The 12,736-nt window shown below is 44.8% G+C and overlaps 1 protein-coding gene and 1 long non-coding RNA gene across 2 annotated transcripts in view; both read right to left on the minus strand.

The window, feature by feature from the left end:
• OSBPL3 (oxysterol binding protein like 3) overlaps positions 1-12,462 on the minus strand; it is a 210,965-nt gene extending 198,503 nt beyond the window's left edge. The window contains exon 1 of the mRNA XM_049781437.1: positions 12,356-12,462. The gene's annotated coding sequence lies outside the window, so the exon portion shown is untranslated. The remainder of the gene's footprint in view (positions 1-12,355) is intronic.
• Positions 1-12,736, minus strand: part of LOC126020055 (uncharacterized) — a 1,004,964-nt gene that overhangs the window by 977,093 nt on the left and 15,135 nt on the right. The window lies entirely within an intron of this gene.

Consider the following 12,736-nt stretch of genomic DNA (forward strand, 5'->3'; position numbering starts at 1 on the left):
GGTAATCCTCTAGGCATTGGAAATCAACTGGCTTGAAGGAGCTCTGAGCCTTTTGAGAAAGCCCAGCAGGTTTCTCTCTGTTCCAGTCTATCCTTCTGAATCCACAATAGATTTGAAGGCAGCTGCTTTGGTGTCCAGCTGGTGGCTTGGCTATCAGCTCTCATTCAGTGTCAGTTAGGGAGGAAGAAGAAAGGCTTTAGACTCCATTCCTTAGCAAATAAACAAACTTGTGAACCAGGTGTGATATCATGGAACGCAATTAAAGGTCTGGGGCACAGGGTTAAACCCTTCCTGGGGTTGGGGAAATGGTTCAGGACACCAGATTTCCATTCTGGCACTGCTGGGAACAGCTCTGGGGATTCCCTTGAGCACCAACACATCAAGCTCTGTAGTTCCCATTTGAAATTAAAAACGAACGGCTAAAAATACACTCCTGCTCCACTCTTCATTGCTGCCTGAAGTGGGGAGAAAGAAACAAAAAGGACCTGGCATCCCCCTTCTCTCTTCTCTGAATTCCTCAATACGTCTCCTTCCTTCCTCTTCAACCCAGCAGCAGGTGAATTTGGGCCTGAAGGATAATGGACTTATCTCTCCAGAGTCCTAATTAAAACCCAGACAGATGCCTTTTGAGCCACAAATCCCCACTGTGATCAATGAATTCTCTGTGACTCTTAACATCTCTCTCTGCTAGCTAAATTGTAAGCAACTTGAAGGCAGGGTCGCACATACTAATGCATCAGCATAATATTCAGCCTGGTGTGTGGCACAGAGTCCCTGCTGAGTAAATGCTGATGAAAAGCCAGAGAGATAGGACAGAGGGTTGGGCTCTTGCCTTGCACCAGACAGACCCCGGGTTTGATCCTGGCACCAAGTATCAGTCCCTCGTGTCCAGAATAATAGTAAGTAGGTAAGGCATTTGCCTTGTGCACGGCTGACCCCAGTTCAATCCTCTGCATCCCATAGAGTCCCACTGAGCCCACCAAAAATTATTCCTAAGCACAGAGTCAGGAGTTAGTCCTGAACACTGCCAGCTGTGGCCACCAAACAAAACACACATATGCATACATATGCATACATTATGCTAATTCAGAATGTGAACCAAATCTACACAGGTTTTCATTCAGGGGAAGCATTTCAGGTTGAATATATTTAGGAGATTTAAGAGATTCTAAATATTTCCAATCACTGCTCACCATAAATGACTTAGAGGCTTGTTTTTAATAATACTCAAACTGTAACTTAATAAAATAATAATTATAGCTGTTATTTCTTGTAAATACTCCATTATTTGGTATCAAGAGAGAATGCAAGCAAGACATGTTTTAATAGTACTGTTTGGTATAAGTAGGGAAACAATTGAATAAAGGTGACCCACATTTAAAACGTAGGTTAATATTTTAACCCTAGAGAGTAAACAAAGCAGCAAATTTAATTTTAAACTAACAGGCTTAGATCCCTGATGATCCCTTTTTGAGCTGCTCCTTGCAGTGAGATTTTGTTGTTTTTATATTCAAGCTATTTTTCAATTCTGGTCCCCACTCACACAATATCAGAAATCAGAGATGAGAAAGTTTATCTTCCAGGGTCATTTATCTGGCCTGGACCCCTCAGAGAACTAGGTTTATCACTTCAGCTCTTATTTTTGAGTTAGAACAGAAGCACGACTTTCACGTGAAAAAAATCCTTGTAACACCAGAGATAGTACAGCACAGCTGTCCCAGGTTCAATTCCCAGTATCCCATATGGTTCCCAAGTATCACCAGAAGTAAATCCTAAGTGTAGTGCAAAGAGCAGCACTGAACATCACCAGTATGTCTGACAGACTGACAGACAGACAGACAGACAGAGCCTCTCCATTGTACATAAACTTATTAGTATCATTATTATTTAAGAATCGTATTCCAGGACCGGAGAGATAGCATGGAGGTAAGGCATTTGCATTGCCTGCAGGTCGGTGGTTCAATTCCCGGCACCCCATATGGTCCCCCGAGCCTGCCGGGAGCGATTTCTGAGCATAAAAGCCAGGAGTAACCCCTAAGCACTGCCAGGTGTGACTCAAAAACCAAAAACAAACAAACAAACAAAACAAACAAACCAAGAATCGTATTTCATTATACTTCAGAGATATTCTGACTCCCAAGTAGATATAGACAGAACAACTTTAAAATAAGTCTTGGGAGGGACTGGAGCGATAGCGTAGCAGTAGCGCATTTGCCTTGCATGCAGCTAACCCAGGACTGACAGCGGTCCCCAGAACCCCATATGGTCCCCCAAGCCAGAAGCAATTTCTGAGTGCATAGCCAGGAGTAACCCCTGAGCATCATTGAGTGTGGCCCAAAAACAAAAACAAAAACAAATTTAATTAATTAAAAAAATAAAAATTAAAAAATAGTAATAATACATGTTGGGAAAATTCAATTTCAAGATATAAGCATGACTAAATAAAAGGAAATTATCACTGTGCTTTCTATAATTTTTCCAAAATAAAGGAAATAGTCCATCAACCTCAAAAATTAAAAGAATCAGATAAATAATAGGGCAATTTTTCTATCTCCTTAAGCTGTAATTGTTTATTTTGTAACTTTTTACATAGAGGAATCACATTAAAAGGTCACAGCCCTAGGACCGGAGAGGTAGCATGGAGGTAAGGCGTTTGCCTTTCATACAGAAGGTTGATGGTTTGAATCCGAGCATCCCATACGGTCCCCTGAGCCTGCCAGGAGCAATTTCTGGGCATAGAGCCAGGGGTAGCCCCTGAGCGCTGTCAGGTGTGACCCAAAATCAAAAAAACAAAAACAAAAAACGAAAAAAAAGGTCACAGCCCGAATCCACAAAGAAACATCTTAGTACAAACAATATTTCCCTGTCTTTTTATATAAAAATCCATTTTGAAAAATACTTTACATCAGACTTTTTAAATGAAGTGCAAACAAAGGGTAAGGTGCTTGCCTTTCACACACCTGCCCTGAGTTCAATCCTTGGCACCCCATATGGTTCTCAGAGTCCCTCCAGCAATGATTTCTAAGCCAGCACTAAGCACTATGGTCCAAAAACCAAACAAACATAATGCCGTGCAGGGCCAGAGACAGTACAAGGGTTAAAGTGCTTGCCTCCAACACGACTGAACCCAGTTTGATCTCCAGCATCACATGTGGTTCCCCAAGCACTGTCAGGAGTAAACTCTGAGCATAGTGCCAGGAATAAGCTCTGAAAAAGCCAAGTGTGATACAAACAAAACAAAACTAAAAATTTGGTGCAGGTTCCAGGCCAGAGAGACAGGTCACATGGTAGAGTACATGCCTAACATGCACCAGACCCTGAGTTTGATCCCCTGCACTGTATAGACCTTTGAGTACCACCAGGATTGAGCACTGACCCATCACGCCATAATCACTAGGCTGAGCATTGCTGGAAATGGCTCCCAGTCATCATTGCTGGGATGAATCCTATTATAAGATACAAATGACTTCAAATTTTTTATTTATTATAAAAAAGTCCCAAGCATATAAAAATATATAGCAGCAGTGCCCATCAGAAATGTCCTTCTTTAAAGAATAAAAGATGGGATCGGAGTGATAGCACATCAAGAAGGCATTTGCTTTGCACATGACTGACCGAGCTTTGATCCCTGGCAACCCATATGGTGCCTCAAGTCTGCCAGGACTTCTGAGCTCAGAGCCAGGAGTAATCCTGAGTACTGCTGCAATGGCCCAACAAAACAATAAACAAATAAACAAACAAAAAAAGGTTAAAAGAAAGCAAGTGCAATTAATTTTAGTTACATAAAAGAATATCTGAAAATCTCTAGTTTGATTACATAAACTACAATTTATAGCTTTGCATTTTTAAATTATAAACTATAATTTTAATTATCAATCTTATTTGGTTTGGGGGCCACACCTGGTAACACCAGGGATTACTCCTGGCTATGTGCTCAGAAATCACTCCTGGCTTGGGGGACCATGGGGATCTAACTGAGGTCCATCCTGAATCAGCTGCATGAAAGGCAAATGCCCTGGGGCCAGAGAAATAGCATGGAGGTAAGGCATTTGCCTTTTATGCAGAAGGTCATTGGTTCAAATCCCGGCATCCCATATGGTCCCCCATGTCTGCCAGGAGCGATTTCTAAGCATGGAGCCAGGAGTAACCCCTAAGCACTGCCGGGTGTGACCCACAAACCAAAAACAAAAGGCAAATGCCCTACCACTGCGCTATCGCTCTGGCCCTAATTATAAATTTTTGAAGTGGCTTTTACATTCTTTTCTGTGCCATCTTTAAAACTCAACATGGGAGGTGAAGCTAGAGAGCTAGTATAGCAGGTAGGGCACTTACCTTGCATTGCCGACCCTCAGCACTCCATATGGCCCCCACAAGCACCATCAGGAGTAATTCCCGGGTGCAGAGCCAAAACTAACCTGAATATCTTCAGGTGTGGCCCAAAACCAAAACAAAACAACAACAACAAAAAATAACCTCAATGTGGGGCTTGATAGTAAAGCACAAAGAGCACTTGCCTTGCACCTAGCCTACCCAGAACAGCATACGATACCTACATCCCACCAAGAGTGAAGCCTGAGCATAGAGCCAGGAATAAACCCTGAATACAGCAGGGTGAAGCCAAAAACAAATAAACAAAAAGTAATTAAAACCAAAAGTCAATTTGTGTGCAACATTTACGGTACATCTCAGTACAGACAAACCACACTGAGAGCCAATTAACAGCCACACTAGACCAATGGCTGCCACCTGGGCACCATATGGAGAAAAAGCTTTAAGAACTTCATGACCTCATCACCTCTTCAGGTTTATTAACTAACAGGCAGCCACAATACTTTCTGGATTTATTTGAAGCAGGTCCAAAGAATCACAGTAGATTCATGTGCAAACTTCCTAAATAAACTCATAATTTGGGGTTGGGGGGTCCCACCTGGTGGTGCTCAGGATTTACTCTTACCTCTGCACTCTAAGATTGCTCCTGGTAGTGCAGAAGAGACCATATTATGGGGTGTTGGAGCAAGCACCCTACTATCACTCTGGGTCCAATTCATAATATTTTAATAGTTGATTGGTTCATAATAATATGCAACCAATGAACTATCAGAATTGTTTCTATACTGAAAATGCCAGCATTGTTTATTTAGTCAAAGTATAATTCACTTGACACACTACAAAATGAATTCAAATACATCATTGGGATTGAAGAGATAGTACTGTGGCTAGGGCATCTGCTTTATGCACAACTGACCTGGGTTCTATATCTAGGACTGCATATGGTCCCCAACTCACCCGTCCCCCACCAAGAGTGATCTCTGAGGGCAGAGCCAGGACTACAGCCATGTGTGGACCCCAAAACACCCCCTCTGCTGGCTCAAAATGTTTTAAATATGGCACAGTCCTTAGCCAATAATATTCGGACAAAATTTACTTTAGAATTGGAGATTTGTCTTATGGGCTAGAGCACATGCCTGGCACATATATGGCACTGGTTCAATCAGGTCATACAAAACCTCCTGAGCACCACTGGGGAAGATCATATCCCATAACAGTTTAAGTGTCCTAAGAAGTTTAGTGTGTGTGTGTGTGTGTGTGTGTATTTTTTTAAACATCTATTTATTTATTTAGGTTTTGGACTACACCTGTTGGCGCTCAGGGGTAACATCTAGCTCTGCACTCAGAAGTCACTTCTGGCACATCTCCGGATGTGATGTTGGGAATCAAACCCAGGTCCATCCCATGTCAGCCACGTGCAAGGCAAATACCCTACCGCTATGCTTTCTCTCTGGCTCCATTTAGTATATTTTAATGACAACAACATGACCAAATACATAAAAAAAAAAAAATACATACAAGATGCAAGGTATTTATTCTACAATGTGTTGTATATAGATTTGAGATCTTCATGCAATATTTCTTTATTCCTTCTGCGAGAAAAACCAGGAGGGGTGCTTTCTGCTTAAAATAACTAGCATATCTAATGTTTCATTTTAATTGATCATGAAACTATCAAGTATTATGAGAGAAAAAATAGAAAATCAAATGTCATGGCCCAATTACATTTTTCACACAATATTCTAAAAGGAAAAGAAAAACGAATATAATTTGCGATATTCTCTGGGCCAAAACCCAATGTTCCTCAGGTGCTATGCCCAGCTCTGTGCTCAGAAGCTGTTCCTGGAAGTGTTCAGTGGATCCTCATTGCTGGGAATCAAAGCCAGATCTGTCACATGCAAAGCATGGGCTCAGTCCTTTAAGTACCTTTCTGGCCCCACAGCACAAAGATTTTTGGTTTGTTTTGGGAGAAGAGGAAGCCCACTCTGCAGTGCTCAGGGGTTACTCCTGTATCTATACTTAAAGATCACTTCAACCAGGAATGTGCTTAGATGGGCCACATGCAAGGTAAGTGCTTTATCTTCTGTACTATTTCTTCAGCTTGGAGCAAATATTTTTATTTATTTATTCATTTATTTATTCATTTATTTATTTATTTTTGGGGTTTGGGTCACACCCGGCAGCGCTCAGGGGTTACTCCTCGCTCTATGCTCTATGCTCAGAAATCACTCCTGTCAGGATCAGGGGACCATATGGGATGCCAGGATTGGAACCACCGTCCTTCTGCACGCAAGGCAAATGCCTTACCTCCATGCTATCTCTCCGACCCCAGAGCAAATATTTTTAAGAAGTGGGATAAGTAGGGAGGAATATATGCATAAGAGGTGGGGAACAGAGTAGTGAGATTGGGGTGTTGGCAAAGGGGCTCATGCAGGTGAGAACTATTGTGTGCATGCTTATAAGCTGCAAGCAATAATTGTGGAGCCTGAGGGGATATGAGTTAATATGTATTTGGGGCTTCATGAGGCGAAAAGTGAAATAGGTCAGGGTTCTGTTCTCTGAGCATGCTCCAATAGCTGGCTGAAACTGGTTTCCAAATCCTCTCTTCATTGGAAATTAGTAACTTCTAAGGCTTTTTCTTCAGATTTTAAAGCCCCTTTCTTATTCTTCAGATACATCACATAGTCCAGCAGTTCTCCACATACATTGTCCTATCACTAACACAAAAGATTCAGAAACCATTTGTAACCTACTTAACATTATGACCATGTTAACTAGATAACCTTCTTAGATATGTATAGAATATGTTTATATAAAAGAGATAGTCTGGGCCCAGAGAGATAGCACAGCGGTGTTTGCCCTGCAAGCAGCCGATCCAGGACCAAAGGTGGTTGGTTCGAATCCCGGTGTCCCATATGGTCCCCCGTGCCTGCCAGGAGCTATTTCTGAGCAGACAGCCAGAAATAAACTCTGAGCAACGCCAGGTGTGGCCCAAAAAACCAAAAAAAAAAAAAAAAAAGTGTCTTTTTTTTTTTTTTTGGTTTTTGGGCCACACCCAGTGACACATAGGGGTTACTCCTGGCTATGCACTCAGAAATCACTCCTGGCTTGAAGGACCATATGGGACGCGGGGGTTCAAACCACAAGCCATCCTAGGTTAGCCGCATGCAAGGCAAACACCTTACCGCTGCACCACCACTCTGGCCTCAATAATCCCATTTTTTCCTAAAAATGATATTAAGGTGAAATTATGGAGAAATATATTCCTTAATGAGGCCAGAGATATAGCATGGAGGTAGGTAGGGCATTTGCCATGCATGCAAGAGGCCAGTGGTTCAAATTTCAGCATCCCATATGGTCCCCCGAGCCTGCCAGGAGCGATTTCTGAGCGTAGAGCCAGGAGTAACCCCTGAGTGCTGCCAAATGTGACCCAAAAACAAACAAACAAACAAGCAAACAAGCAAGAGAGAGAAAGAGGAAGGAAGGAAGGAAGGAAGGAAGGAAGGAAGGAAGGAAGGAAGGAAGGAAGGAAGGAAGGAAGGAAGGAAGGAAGGAAGAAAAGGAAGGAAGGAAGGAAGAAAAGGAAGGAAGGAAGGAAGGAAAAGGAAGGAAGGAAGGAAGAGGAAAGGAAGGAAGGAAGGAAGAGGAAAGAAAGAAAGAAAGAAAGAAAGAAAGAAAGAAAGAAAGAAAGAAAGAAAGAAAGAAAGAAAGAAAGAAAGAAAGAAAGAAAGAGAGAGAGAGAGAGAGAGAGAGAGAGAGAGAGAGAGAAAGAAAGAAAGAAAGAAAGAAAGAAAGAAAGAAAGAAAGAAAGAAAGAAAGAAAGAAAGAAAGAAAGAAAGAAAGAAAGAAAGAAAGAAAGAAAGAAAGAAAGAAAGAAAGAAAGAAAGATATTCCTTAATAAAGACAGTGCTGGAGCAAAAGGAAGGGAGTGATATAAAAGCAGCGAGGAGACTGAGGCAGTGATAGCATAGCAGTAAGCTGTTTGCCTTGCACGCAGCCGACAGGACAGAAGCTGGTTCGAATCCTGGTGTCCCATATGGTCCCCCAAGTCAGGAGCAATTTCTGAGTGCATAGCAGGAGTAATCCCTAAGCATCACCAGGTGTGGCCCAAAAACAAAAAACAAACCAAAAAAGCAGTGAGGAGAGAAGTTAAGAGTTGGAGTGAAGGAACTGGAGAGACAGTATAGCAAGTACAGCACTTGCCCTGCTCATGGCTGACCTGGGCTCTATCCCATTATCATCCATTACGGTCCTCCAAGCAATGCCAGGAATGATCCCAGAGCATAGAGTCAGGAATAAGACTTGAGCATATGGGGGCCAGAGAGGTAGTGGTGCTTGCTTGCTTGCACATGGCTGAATCAGGTTCAGTCCCTAGTATCACATTAAAATTCCCTGAAATCCTTCAGAGTGATCCCTGAGCACAAAGCCAGCATAATCCAAAATCAAGTAAATAAATAGATAGTTGAAAAAAAATATAAATTTTATCTGAACAGTAGTAACTGGGAAGTTAAGAAGGAAACCTTCAGAGGAGTGAGCCAGAAATGTATTCGTATGTATGGATTGGAATGGGTATGTATTGGAAATTATGTATTGGAAAGGGACTTAAAGGGAATTACAAGGAGCCGGAGAGATAGCACAGCAGCGTTTGCCTTGCAAGCCGCTGATCCAGGACCTAAGGTGGTTGGTTCGAATCCCGGTGTCCCATATGGTCCCCTGTGCCTGCCAGGAGCTATTTCTGAGCAGATAGCCAGGAGTAACCCCTGGGTGTGGCCCAAAAACCAAAAACCAAAAAAAAAAAAAAAGGGAGGGGGGAATTACAAACAGTTTTCAATTATGCATGGAAGGTACTTTCTACCTACAGTTTCCTCCTTTCTTTTTTTTTTTTTTTTTTTTTTTTTTTTTTGGTTTTTGACGCTCAGGGGTTACTCCTGGCTATGTGCTCAGAAATCGCCCCTGACTTGGGGGGACCATATGGGACGCCGGGGGATCGAACCGCGGTCCTTCCTTGGCTAGCGCTTGCAAGGCAGACACCTTACCTCCAGCGCCACCTACCCGGCCCCAGTTTCCTCCTTTCTTGATATGCCACATTCACACATTGCCAAGGGCATCTTGATTGAAGGATTTTCTCTTTCTCCCTAGAAAACTCCTGAAAGGGAGTTAACAATTTTAAAACTATAGCACTGCCAAGAAGAACATTATAAATAAAATTGTAGATAACCTAGGCTCTCAAGACAGGGGTAAACATTCTGCTATCCCCAAAATCTGGAGTAGCAGTACCAAAAAAAAAAGGGGGGAGGGAGGGAATTTCTAACTCCTTCCCATTGTCCAAAGCCTTGTCTGACCTAACCAAGTCCAGCTTCTCCTGGCTCTTGCACGATAGAGTAGGATAAAGCATTGGAAGGTAATTATTTTACTAAAAGCTACTGCAGAAACATTATGATTTCTTACTCTCCATCCTAATGTATGGGAACAGGAATCATCTGGCTTTGTGGGGGGGGGCATCTGGTGACGCTCAGGGGTTACTCCTGGCTATGAGCTCAGAAATCGCGCCTGGCTTGGGGGACCATATGGGACGCCGGGGGATCGAACTGAGGTCCGTCCTAGGCTAGCTCAGGCAAGGCAGGCACCTTACCATTAGTGCCACCATGCCGGCCCCTCATCTGGCTTTTTAAGACTTTTCTTAAGAGGCAGAAAGTCAAGTATTTAGAGTTTATTGACTATAGTAAAATGCATTTCTCTTTAGATTTAGGCAAACTTCAATTTAGGAGAAAGACTTTCCCTTTCTCCTTCATTAAAAGTTTCCTATCAGAGAGGACCACAAGCATAAACACAACCACAACAAAATCAATGGCATTAAGAGGCTCACCATTTCGGAAGACAATTCTAGAAATCAACTTAGACATTTGATACTGTCAGCAGAAAGTTTACAGATCGGGAGTAGAGAGATACACAGCGAGTAGGACTCTAGCCTTGCATGTGGCTGACCTAGGTTTGATCCCTGGCACCCCATATGGTCTCCTGGGCCCTCTATTGGATTCTGAGCATGGAGCCAGAAGTAACCCCTGACATCATTTTCTTTATTTTTTAATGATTTATCAAGTTTTATCCAGATAAAAATTAGGGGGCCGTTGAATAAAATGAAAAAATAAATAAATAAATAAATAAATAAATAAATAAATAAATAAATAAAAGAAAAGTAGGGGGCCAGAAAGATAGCATGGAGGTAAGACGTGTTTGCCTCGCATGCAGAAGGACGGTGGTTCGAATGGTCCCCTGAGTCTGCCAGGAGCGACTTCTGAGAGTAGAGCCAGGAATCACCCCTGAGCGCTGCTGGGTGTGACCCAAAAACCAAAAAAAAAAAAAAAGAAAATTAAATGAGCTAAAGTAGTTTATGGTAGCCTGGAACTATCTGCTCTACAACACAGCTGTAAGCTATTGTAAAAACTATCTCAAAAACACAACCAATCTTGAGTTTATGGCTAAGGAATAACTTTGTTATAAATATTGCTAAGTGCCTATTGACTGTTAAGTGGTGTCATTGTAAACACTTGAGCTACTTGAAAGCAGCGCAAACCACAAACAGAAAATGAGCTGAAATTCTGGTTCTGCCAGGATAATCTTGGAAGAATGAGTTAAGCCGGTGAAGAAATACCCAGTTAATAAAACCGCAATACTGTTCGCTATGGTAACCCTCACAATTCCCAAGGGATCATCTGGTTCTTATTGGACGCAGAATCCTCTAGTTCGTGCCATTTGTTCCTTTTCCCCATAGAGAGAAATAAGATATGCATCCCTTCTTATTCTACAGAGATGGTTTCGTTTATTCGCTCCATAAATATTTCTAGGGCACAGGAAATAAAGAGCTGAGCAAGACTGGCGAGGCCTGAGCTTTCCTGGAATTTGCATCCTAGTGGGATGCTGTACCTTAGACTATTCCTAAATGCTCTCATCCCAGTGCTCAAAGTTGATTGGGGCCCAATCAAGAACATAGCCAGAGAGACTCTGTCTAGTGGGCAGCTAGAAGCAGCCCAAGGAAATCATGTCAGAGGGGAGGGCATAAAGATTGCCCCAACGTCCCCTAGTAGGGGACCATCCCTTAGCCCACCTGTTTGATCTCTCCATCTGGCAAAGTACTTCTTTCTCACCCAGTACAATGTTGGCCGCGTGGAGTGTGGGAAACCAGAGGCAAAGCCTTGTGTTTGGCTGTCGAAGGGTGGAAGGAGTTCTTGAAGCTGCACCTTAGAATCTCCCTACACGCCTGCATTCAAATTCTCAGGATCTTGGGGCCCGATCGACACATAACACAGCCAATGAAGCTCTTCGCCTTGCACACGATACACGTGGGTTCCATCGCCCACACCCCCAGGTGCTCATGCGGTTCCCCCAGACCCCTCCAGGAGTGACCCCTGAGCACAGAGCTAGGAGTAAGCCGTGAGCACTCCAGGGAGTTAGCCCAAAATAAAACAAAACAAAACAAAACAATCAAGCTCCCAGGATCCAGGCAACATGGGGGTCAGGGAACATCTCGCATTAGAGGCATCTCAGCTCACGTCCCCGACGCAACGAGCAGGAATTGCAAGGACGAAGGTGGGGGCAAGTGGCGCCCGACAGCAGAGCGCCTAGGGCGGGAAGAAAGAGCTGGACCCCACACTGCAAGTGCAAGTGCAGCCCGGTGGGGACGGCGAGGCTGAGGCTGCAACGCGGCTCCCTTCCAGCGCGGCGGAGCCCGAGCGGACGCGCGCCGGGACCCCCAGGGGCAGGCAGCCTGCAGGAGGACGGTCGCCGCCTCTGCGCCCAGCGCCCCATCCGTCCATCACCCGCGGAGGCGCCTTCGCATCGCGATCCCCGCTCTCGGCCGAACCGAACAGATGCCGTCCCCCCGGCGCCCGCTGTCCCCGGGTCCCCGCGCGCCCCTTCTCCCCGAAGACCGGAGTGGAGCGCCTGCTCTTCCACGGCCCCCGAGTCCGCGCTGCCGCCGCGGGCTGCCAACCACACCCCAGCCCGGCCCGGCCCAGCCGCCGCGTACCTGGGCGCAGCTCCCGGCGTCTCGCCGCTCACCCGAAAGAAGAGAAGAGAAGAGAAGGCAAGGCGGCCCACTCCTCCCGGGCGCCCCAGCCGACGCAGCTGCCAGTCCCGGCCCCGGCCGGCCAGACCCGCCGCAGCTCCCGACAGCCACGCTCCGCGCGCCGTTCTCCGCGCAGCCAGTTCCCAGGACTTTGCCCAGAACTTCGCGGCGCGCGCGGTCAGGAGACAGCCGAGAAGGGGGCGGAGCCTCACCCTGGGGCTGGGGGCGGGGAGACGGGAGTGACGCCCACACTCACCAATCAGGTTTTGCTCCCGTGGAAGGGGCGGGGCGCTGCACTGAGGTAGGAAGAGGCAGGAGCGGGAGGGGCGTGGCCTTGTCGAA

The sequence above is a fragment of the Suncus etruscus genome, chromosome 10 (assembly GCF_024139225.1).
Source record: "Suncus etruscus isolate mSunEtr1 chromosome 10, mSunEtr1.pri.cur, whole genome shotgun sequence".
NCBI lineage: Eukaryota > Metazoa > Chordata > Mammalia > Eulipotyphla > Soricidae > Suncus > Suncus etruscus.